The following is an 11,408-nucleotide window of genomic DNA, read 5'->3' on the forward strand; positions in this document are numbered from 1 at the left end:
TGAGACATATTTTAGGAGATCCTAGGAGTCATAGCTGAGTTTTCTTTGAGTTATTTCTGTGATCTCATATGGCCCAATGTACAGGAGACTTCAAGGACTCATTTACGATCATTTAGAGATCTCTTGTTTTGATCAGCATAAGACAAATTAAATTACACATAGTTGTTTTTCCTGAGTTGAATTTTAAAGTAGAAAAAAGCCTTTGGTCTCAGCTATGTATTAAAAGTGAGGCAGAGTTTGTAAAGCAGTGCATGATTAAAGTTCGAGACGACATGTGTCCAGACAAAAAGCAAGCTTTTTCAAATATAAGCTTAAGCAGAAATACTGTTGCTAATTGTGTATGTGAGCTTGCCACTGATTTATGAGAATAGTTGATAGAAAAGACTTCATTGCCTATTCCCTTGCTGTGAATGAGAGCGGTAATGTGACTGATACTGCACAGTTGTCAGTCTTCAACTGTGGAGTGGACTTTAGCTTGTGTGGTAAAGGTTAAAAAATGGAACATGTAATAACACATACAGTTGATTTATAAGAGCTATAGGCTTAAATCACGGCCAATTTCAGTCTTTCCTTGAGGAAGTAGATGCTGAGCATGGCACTGTGCCCTATCACAGAGAGATGTGATACTAAGGAGGAGGAAGTCTGCCTAATTGGGTTGTCCTTTTTGTGCTACATAACAAAGCATCTCACTGTGCTAAACCTCCAGATTCAGGGATGAGACGTGTGATCACTGACATATATGATGCACTGAGAGCTTTCCAAGTCAAGCGGTGCCTGCAAGACACTCAGATGCAGCAAGGAACCTTTGGTCACGCTCCGTGTTGACAAACCACGTATCTACTGCTGTGTTACCTAGCGCGCTTGGCCCAGAGTTCACTCTGAGATTTGCCAACTTTGCAGCTCAGAAATTTAAATTTGAACTGCTCAGCAATCCGGTTGCAGTTGACATGGAAAGAGCACCTATGAACCTCCAAAATGAGATGATAGACCTTCAGTGTATTGACACACTCAATGCAAAGTATGACTCTGCGGGTACTGCACATTTTCCAAGTGTCATCCCTATAACGGTTCTCTTAACTCAGCCTACATGCTACTCAAATGCTGATTGTTTTAAAGCATATACCTGTGTGAGCAGCTTTTCTCTGTGATGAAGATGAACAAACCCCCACAAAGGAGTCATCTCATTGATGCACACCTTCACTCCATCTCAAGGGTTTCCACAGTACAGAACCTAACCTCAAACATTGATTAACTGGCATTCAAGAAAAGGTGCCAAACATCTGACTGTAGCACATATTCATAAAAGAATGTAGCCAACTTAAATAGGTTTCCCTTTTGTATCCTGCTTAATAAATGTCGACCCTGTTTGGCCTTTGACATAGTCCCAAATTTTGGCCTTCTATGTGATTGATATCCCTGCATTAATGACAAATTTTTACTCCTAAGGAGAATAAAAAAAGTTGCCCTGTAGAGGATTTGAACACAGAACCTTCTGTTCTTCAGGTACCAACTCTGCCACTAGACCATCCAGCTATACATAAGCGATGTGGTTGTCGTTAAATATAGAACAATGTTCCTTTACTTAAGATATGTAGAAATCCCATATTTACCAAAAATTTTGTCAAAATTCGAATCAAGATAGTAAAAGTATTCCATAGTGTACTTGTTTCTGCGTGCATTCAGTCCTTAATGAATTAATCTCTAAACATCAGTTGTTTGAAATGTGCATTTATTTCAATGACAAAATATTTATATTTCTTCTTCTCAGTAACTTCACTACATTGATCAGGTAAAGAGAAATAAATACAACACAGGATTTTAAATGTAGGGGAGTAAAAAAGTGGAAGTACCTCAACATTTGACTAGAGGAAAGTACTTTTCCAAGTGGGGTAACTAAGGCGGCATTCAGACTACAGGCAAAAGTTACCCAAATCAGATTTTTTAGTCACGTGGACTCTTTTCTGGTTCGGATGTGGTCCAAATCCAACACAGGTCGGATTTTTTGAAATGCGACCTCGATCTGGACACTCAGATTGAAATCTATGCGACTCTGATGCCACTCTAGAGGCATCAGAGTTAGTTATGCGGTAATTATGAGGTAGACGGGCTGTGGTGAACAAAAAAGTTCCACAAAAGCCATTATTAAACATGTGGCTCTCTTTCTCCTCTATCTTGCCATCATCTGCTCACAAACTCCCTTTCTTCCCCCTGAAATCCACCTGGTCCCAAGCTATCTTCTGAGTCACCTGAACGCTGCCTATCTGAACGGACACAGTGGACAGAGATAGAGGGGGACAGTTGTGGGTTATATGTGTTGTACAGCGCCAGAATAGTAATGAATGTAATGAAAAGTTGTTAATATTTGTTTAGTTCGGGGGAATGTGACCTCAGGAGGAAACCAGGAGAGTGTAATGAAATACGGGAGGTTTAGCAAGTATGAGCTAACTGGCTCCTTGGTTTACTTCTGTATGATAGCATGCTGCTTGTGACGTTTAATTCTTCTGTGCATGTGTTCACACTTAAGTCTGATTTTGGCCACATTTAAAGTAGAATATGAACTCTCAAACAGAAAAATGAGGTCTGGGAAAAAAATTGGAATTGACCATTAAGGCCTGAATTGTGAACATAGCCTAAGACAAACCTTAGACATATCTTGGAGCTTTTTCTCTGACCCAGGGCTTGATATTAACACCCGCCAACCCGCCAAATGCGGGTGGATTTCAGCCGTGGTGGGTAACGCAGTCACTCCTACTTGCCACTTTGGCGTGTTGAAAAATTGTAGTCTTGTCAACAGTCATCTGAAATAACAAACGAATTGCAATGTGACACTACGACACTACAACTTCCATGAGTAGGCCTACTATACCTGTAGGCCTATATAGTGCTTGCTCATTGGTCCATTGTCTTGACCGACAACACTGAACACGAAGACGTTGTGGAGATTAAACTAGCGGACTAGTGCACAGGAGATTTTCCCTATGGCCTGAGGGCTTTTTTGGCCTGCAGGTAATTATCAACTTGTCCAGCAGCAGCAATGACAAAGCAAGTTACATACAAGAATCCACACAACAATCTCACTTTCTCCAGCAGTGCCACCGTGCGCACACCAAATATGACATCCAGACTTTGTAGACCTGTTAGACAATAAGCCCTCCCGTCTGCTTTTATCTTGATGGTATGATCCCTGTCATCACACACGACTCGTCGCATGCACACACATCGCACAATGTTCAGTCAGTGTGTGAGTGTGCATGTGCAGGTTGGCTAAATTGTGTAAATTGCAGATAATTTATAAATAAATAAGTCATATCTGAAATAAAAGAATGAATGGAGGCATTATCCTGCTGTTAAAAGGCTGTTGCCATGAGGGAATACTGTTGCGATGAAGGGCACATGTTATATATAAAATCCTGTAAAAGGTGTGTTGGGATATTGCTCAAACTGAATCCAGGCTCTGCTGCCTGTGTGTCACAGCCAGGGGAGCTGAGGAGCACATGTCGGGTGGGGGAGGGGGAGAACAACTAAGCACCTAATCCACAGCATAAAACTCTCTTCAAATGAACTTGAATCTCAGGTCTTGTTTTCTGATGTGTGATAGTCCAGCAATGAAGTTATATCAAAATATCAAAACCACTGCATCAAAATCTCTCCAATATTAAATAAATTTAATTTACATGCATTCATGTTTAAAATGATTTTGCACAAATAATGTAACATACTGATTTAAAATCGAATGTAAAACAGTAATAACCCCAGTAAAAAATAAATAGTGTAAAGGTGTGTTGGGATTCTACTCAAACTGAATCTGTTTCTGAGGAGAAGCTGGCATGAGGCCACACAGAGTGGGGCAGGGGAGATCAATTAAGCACCTGGGCAGCAAACTTTTTTTCTGCTAATGCGGCATTCAAGGGACATGGGAATTTGAAGCTTCACTGTCCCTGACTGAAGATACAGAATGTTATATTAAAATGGAGAACTGCTGAAGCTATGTTATGTTGTAGTAACTATTTTAGCTACTTCTCCCCAAAACTCTGTTTTGTTTTCCTTTTGGACTCTATTTTGAGTTAAAACATTTTGTAAAATTTCCCTACAACATATAGAACTACGATTTTGCACTCTCCCTGTGGACTTGAATGCATCGTCACAAACAGGTCTGTGCATGTCTTACGGAGGCTGCAGAGACTAGGGGAGCACGGAGATATTAACATACGAAAAACAGCAGGAAAACAACAGATTATTAACCCAGGTAAGACATTTTTATTTTTATTTAAATTAGGCTGAGCTGTTTTTGGAGTCTAGCTTCAGTATCATTCTCCATTCTAACTGTTTTGCTAACATTAGCATTAGTTTAACTACAGGGTGCAGACGGAAAATTACTTGATTTGATGAGTTAAATAAAGCAGAAAAAGAAGTACGTTATTAACTAGGCCTTTAAAAAATGTACTTAACTAAAGTAAACGTTACTTGAATAAAAATAAGAGAAGAACAGAATGGAAAATAGTTTTTGGTAGGTGGGTCGAATGATTTGCCAACTATATTAATTATCAATTAATTGTTGTAATTATTTTCCAAGCATAAATGCCTAAGGTTAGCAGATTCTGGCGTTTCCAGTTTGTGGATTTTATATTTCTTTCTGTTTTCACATCATAAACAGATTGTTTTTATGTTTTGCACTGTTGGTCACACAACACAGGACAATTAAACTTTTTAGCAGATTTCTGTCACCATACAGACAAAACAATTCAGAATGTATTCAAGAATACTAACATTAATCATGTTAGAGCTGCAACAAAAGATTACCATTATTGAGTCATCTGACAAATAATAATTGTAATTAGATATCCAGTTTAACTGAGATTTTAGCATCTTCACTTCTCTTTTAGGCTTATGTAGGAGCAATTAGACAAAATATCCAGGATGAAACAAATGTACAAAAATAACATTAATTATGTAAGTGATACTAGCAATATTTTATGTAATTCTGTGGCTGTCAGTGTTAGGGCTATTAGTTATAGAACCCTAACACTGACATTTAAAATAAATATATTTATTTATTTAATCTAAATTAATTGATGACTTTCATTGTGGTGATCTTGCTTAAAGATAATTGTTTGTTTCACAGGTAATGGAAAGAAAGAGAGACCAAGAAAATGAGCTGATATGTATCAAATTACTTTATTCTAACAATTTGAGGGTGTGACATTAAACCTTTATATCTGGTAACTTGATGGAACCACATTTACTGTAGGGCTGGCCTGAATATTATTTTTTGAGCTTTAAAGCTGCAATAGTAATTAACAGTCAATAATCAAAGCACATTTGCGTCATCACTCTTTGGTGGGGGTGGGGGGCAGTGGAGTGCATATGGCGATAGAATGTGGAACTGCTGTCTATAAAGGAAAATCTCTCGATGAGATTGACTTTGAATTAGAGCGTGAGTATTGTACAATCACACACACTTTTTTTACATTTTGGAAAGCTATATCAAAAAACATTGTAAGGGAATCTGGACAGAACATTTGACTTATGCTGTATAAAATGTTTCTCTTCTTTTTTGTCATTACAGTTGCTTTGTCTAACGAACCCAACCAAGGGAACACTTCAGAGCGTATCCTGGTGGAGGCATCTACAAGGCAATAACAAGATGGTATGCAAGTAATTATAGTAGATATCAGGGTTCAAGTTAAAATGTTTTGTCACAATAGGCCTGAAACATATTGGCCCGAAGACAGTTTTTACTGGCCCGACGTCCAGAAGTTCTTATTACCAGTATTATTGTCAACTATTATTTACCTATTTCATTTGTAATATTGTAGGTTTGCCTAGACATGGCATGTTTAAGTTCTGATGCACAGCGGGGTGGCTTATTGTGACAAGGCTTATGTTTGACCTGGTATGAATTCTAGTTCTATTAAATGTATACTTGAATGGAACATCAGAATCAGATTTATTGGCAAGTAGGTAATCAGAGAAAGTGTTGTTCTGTGTAGCAGTTAAAAGTATACACAAAATAAAAAATTCTAAAAAATATAAACAGAATAATATTAAAAAAAAAGTATATAAAAAAGATAGATAATTTCTTGAGATGTGAGTGTGGAACTGGAGCAGATCAAGTGTATGTCGGCAACAGAGTGAGCGGTGTCAAAGCAAAGCAGTTAATGGGTAACAAGACGTATAAGTGCACATGTTTGCCAGGGTTTCTTGTGGTTGCTACAGTAGTATTTTTAAGTGACCAGGATGTATAACATGAATGCTATAGTGTTACAAGTTTGTTCAAGAAGTTAGTAGTGTTTGCTGTGATAATCAATCACCTTTTCCACTGACCAATATAGATGTAGTTCATTATGCCTGATGTTCATTTCCCTCTGTTACAGAGCTATCCAGAAGTCAGAAGCGGAGACTTGATCCAGATATGCCATCTGATGCGGACCGAGGCTCAGATGGTATGTAGTGTGATCATGTATAGCTTAGACTTCTTGGCATGAAGTGTACAGTAGGTTATGACTAAGTTTGTGTATGTGTCATGGGCTGTCTCTTCTCTTCACCTAGAGGGACCTGGCACACACACAAAGACTAAAGTCAAGAGGTCATCCAAAACTGACTTGTTTGCCAATATAGAACCACCTACTGCACCCTCAGCACCCCAGGTGCGTTCATGTACTTTTTGAACTGCCTTTCAAACATTGTTTAAAAAGTGATATTTCAGCCTAACGGGTCATCTGATATCTAGTTTGAAAGGGAAAAAACTATTTACATTGATGTTGGCCATTTTGTCTAAGCTTTCAGAAGAGCCTAAGCTTATGTGAGGGAGGGATTGAGGGTGCTTGTTACAGGGTTAACTACTTTAAATTCCACTACAAGAACTACAATATTGAATAGTACTACAACTACTGTTATTGTCACTACTGCTGCAACTACTAGAGAGACTATTGCCACTTAAAATAGTCCAACTATTTTCAGCGCTACTACACCTATTCCTACTACATCTGCAAAAGCTACTACTATTACTGCTGCAGATGCTAAAATTACTACTACTGCCTCCACTGATACTACTGTGAGTGCTACTAGTTTATTAATACTACATTTTTACCTTTTTCTTCAATTTAAGTGGTCCATTACACATATAAAATAATGGAATGCACAAGAACAGTGAAGACAACATGCATACATAGTGATTTTATTGACCTTAAACAAAATCACACTTACTTACTTACTTCTACCTGCCTACTGACTGACTTACTCAGTTGAACTAGTCAGTTACTTAATAACTATACCTATTTACATACAGGCAGGCCTGCTAATGATTGCTTACAGTCTTAGTTCATTCTATGATTTCTTGATTTTGGTGGAATAATGTGTCTTTATGTTTATTGTTTTTTTAGGTTCTACTGTGCAGAAGAAAACTCAAAGAAGGCCCTGGAGTGATGTGGAAAAAAAGGCAGTTTGGCGGCAACTTGGAAATTGCATGATTTTGATGAAAGTTCCTCGTAAGGACAAGTGCATAGAGTGCATAGATGCAGAACCAGCACTTCAGAGTAGACATTGGAGAGATATCAAGAATCATGTACATAATACCATTGAAATTAGAAAAAAGAAGGTATCACTCCATTAACTTACAGGTTTTAAGTTTTCAAGTTCAGGTTATATACAGATGTATACAGATGTGAGCAGTTCATTATTCAGTGGAGTTTGGCCAAAGTGACATGTTCATTACTCAGTTCATTTCAGTAGTAGGTTTAGTAAGGATTTCAGTAGGCCTCAACAATCCTTAGGTTTGTGGATTGACAAAATATAACATCCAAATTTGTTATTTCTCTTTGTCATAGTAACAATATTGGCTCAAGTATGTCTCCTGACTTGTGTTGTTGAAGCTGAAATTCAGCAGTACTAAATGAGGCCTGAAAAGGATTTTAAAATCCTTGCATTTGATGTACAATGTGTGGGTGCTCTGTTAGAGTTAATAATTTCTTACCCTGCTTGTTAGAATGCTCTTTTGTAAAGCGCAATATTTGCTTTTGCAGAATAAATAATCTGCTGATTTATTAGTTTGGAGTTTGTGTTGTGATGGAGGTCAGAGCTTTCATTTTAGCTGCGGTGAAAGTCCCGATGGATGATTTACTATATGACCCAATCTTAAAAGGAAGTTTTTCCTTGCCTCTGTCGCCTGGTGCTTGCTCTTGGTGGGAACTGTTGGGCTTCTGTAAATAGCATCATAGAATATGGTCTAGACCTGCTCTTTTATGAAAAGCGCTGTGAGATAACTGTTGTTGTGATTTGCCGCTATATAAATAAAATTGAATAAAGGCTTAGTTCACTCAACTGCTATAATTATAAAAGACTTAAATTTACCTTGTCTGTGGCATCAGTCATCAATATAAATAATTTTTAAATCATAATATTCTTAGTCACTTTCCTTTTGATTTGAAAAATATTTAAAATTATAAGGTTAATTTGTTTGAGTCAAACTAAACCATACATGTTAAAAGGGTCTAGTATGTGTGCAATACTAACAATGCCAGATCAAGATCAGACCCAAGTAGCCTACAGAGCATTACAGTAATCGAAGCGAGACGTGACAAATACATGGACAATAGTTTCTGGGTCAGCTATACTTATTGTGTGCCATAACGTATGCGAGTTATGAATATGAGCTATGAGTGTATCAAATCATAAAATAAGTATTTAAAATTATTTGTTACACACTGGTGATCATTGCTAAGATATAACTAAGATTTTTTTTTTAAATGATCAGATGAGGTAGATAGCTACATCAGCAGCTTAAGACACACGTTAATGAAAAAATATAAAGTTCATAAATATACAAGGAATAATATAACCACATAATAAGGGTTTAATAAGCTTCAGTGAGTTACATATAGTAATTTTCTTTGGTCTAATAAGGTCAGCACCTTAAAAAGCAGATTATGTGATCTTAAATCTGCCTAGCAACCGTTCGGTCCTCACAACACCGACCAAATTCACCAGTTGTGTGACCATCGTGTGTGTAAACATTTGAAGTTATTTTCTGGTTTTGTAGCCCCATCTAGTGTTCAAACTATTTTTTTCATTATCCTACTGTCAGCAGAAAGGGGGGTCCTCACAACATGCTATAGGGTCATGGACCTCACAAGTATAGCAAAACAAGTATGTGTGTGTGTGTGTGTGTGTGTGTAGATATGCCGCACAGCATGAGCCTAAACAGTCCTCAAAATGCCTTCAGGCTACTGTTCCCGCAGACTGTTTTTAAGCTGTGAGTTTCCACAATTCATTTTGACTGAAGGCTCCATCCAGACACAAAGACATTAAGCAAACACGTTAGCAAGTAGCAAAAGAAAGAAGTGCACAAACAACATGTCAAAAATTAATTTAAATGTCAGCCACTTTATTGGTTCATATTTGTTCTCTGTCTTGGATTTTTTTTTTTTTATCCCAGCAGCAGCCAGAATGAGCTATCAGTTTTATCATGGTAATATTCACCGCTCGGCATAAAGATGGGGGGAATGTTTTGCATGTGCCAGTGAATCCACAGTGGGAAACATTTAAACAGCAAATGTCTAATCACTGAGGGTGATGCCTAATCAAGCCTCCTTCAGTGAAAACAGTTCATCTGCCTTCTGTTTAAAGGAGGTTCATGTGTGACTAAGACTCTTACCAAACAATTATTCTGATGCTGCTTTTTCTTCTCCGACAGAGAGGAGCACCCAAGCACATTTTTAATTTCCACTCTCATTGTTTGCATCAGGTTGCACAGTGATGATAATGATTGACATGGTAGCATACGTGTTATTCTTTGTGAGGCTCATAACAAGGAAAGCTGATAGAGATAATTCTTCCATGCATCTGATCTTAAATACATGTATTTTGAATTTGGCTTCAGTGAAGAGGTGTTGGCAGGCAACTGGAGCGCAAGCTAGCACTGAGGAAACTTGATTCACCTGTAGTTTTCTAGAACAGGATATTAACTACCTCATGAAGTGTTTAGCTGCCCCTTTGGCCGCTGCCTGTTAAAAAGAAGTTTTTCCTTGCCTCTGTCGCCTAGTGCTTGCTCTTGGTGGGAACTGTTGGGTTTCTGTAAATAACATCACAGAGTACGGTCTGGTTCTCCAGTGTGAGGATGTGCTACTGCTTTTTTTGTCTCATATGATACTAACTAAATAAATAACTAAACTAAATATAACTAAATATTTTTGTGAATTGTGGTGGAGATTTTCAGACATTTTATAAACACAGCAATTAATTGATTCATTGAGTAAACCACATGTATAAATGCTGTCAAAGGGTGGTATGTGTTTGTAAAATGCAGTGGTGGAAAAAATACTCAAGTCATACTCAGTAATATAACAACAAAAAAAGTCTCAATTAAAATTCAAAGTTCTGCATCACTCCTGTTTACTTAAAGCATATAATACCAATATATCAAATGACAGTGTGAAATATGTTGCCTGTACTGATGAACCTACAGAGCTTTATACTAAGTTTCAGCTTACTGTCCGGCCCACAACTTCACTGTTTTGGTTCACTCTCGCTGGTCTTATAGCATCGTTTTCGGCCACAGCAGGCAGCTGCTTTGCACCAAACAGCAGAAAGACAGAGTTAGTGACTAGCTGGTGAACACTGCGCAGCATTTAAACAGCTAGATATTTTCCTCAGGAGTTGGCAGAGACTAAAAATCAACTTAACTTACTAAATGTATCGAAGGTCTCAAAAGGAAAGTAGTCATTATGCAGACAGAATGACCACCATCAGTGTTCTTGTATCTTAATATGTCACTGGATTATTATGACTGATGTATTAATGTGCAATCAGAAGTTCAGTGTCCAGTGGCTGGAGTTACTCTTAAATGCAGTTGATAGTTTTTTGCAATGCAAATTTTCAAGCAGAAATGCCAAACATTTGCTTCTCCAATGTGAGGATTTGCTGCTCGTCTCTTGTTGTGTACGGGTGGTGGTGATGGCGCAATGGATAAGACACATGCCTGGGGTGTAAGTCGCTTTGGATAAAAGCATCAGCTAAATTAATAAATGTAAATGTACACAAGACAACAAACCCAAATGCATGCAGAAATACTGATAATGTAGTAAATTGACATTGGCTTGTGGACTGCTAGTTGGAACAAAACAACAAAATAAGACATTTGAAGACGTCACTTTATAATCTAGGAAATAAGGATCAAATTACGATTCTTAAGATTGATCACTTAAGAAAATTATCATCAGATTAATCAACAATGAAAGCCCTAATTTATTAGATCATACCCATACAGGTATTGTGTGTGTACAATTGTAATCTAATAAGTAACCAGTTATTCCAACTTTAAGATAAACGAATAGTAGAGTAACAAAACACAATATTTCCACCTGGTTGATGTATAAAATAGCAGAAAATGGAAATACTCAAGCAAATTCCAA

The 11,408-nt window shown here is 37.5% G+C and overlaps 1 long non-coding RNA gene across 1 annotated transcript; it reads left to right on the top strand.

Annotated features, from left to right (window-relative positions):
* Positions 1–5,565: 5,565 nt before the first annotated feature.
* Positions 5,566–8,045, top strand: LOC119899277. Its single transcript, XR_005443778.1, has 4 exons — positions 5,566–5,647; positions 6,375–6,443; positions 6,550–6,647; positions 7,383–8,045. It is a non-coding gene; the product is annotated as an uncharacterized LOC119899277 (long non-coding RNA).
* Positions 8,046–11,408: the final 3,363 nt, after the last annotated feature.

This window comes from Micropterus salmoides, unplaced genomic scaffold (genome assembly GCF_014851395.1).
Source record: "Micropterus salmoides isolate LMB-PRFRI ecotype aquatic unplaced genomic scaffold, ASM1485139v1 Ms_hic_scaffold_12, whole genome shotgun sequence".
NCBI lineage: Eukaryota > Metazoa > Chordata > Actinopteri > Centrarchiformes > Centrarchidae > Micropterus > Micropterus salmoides.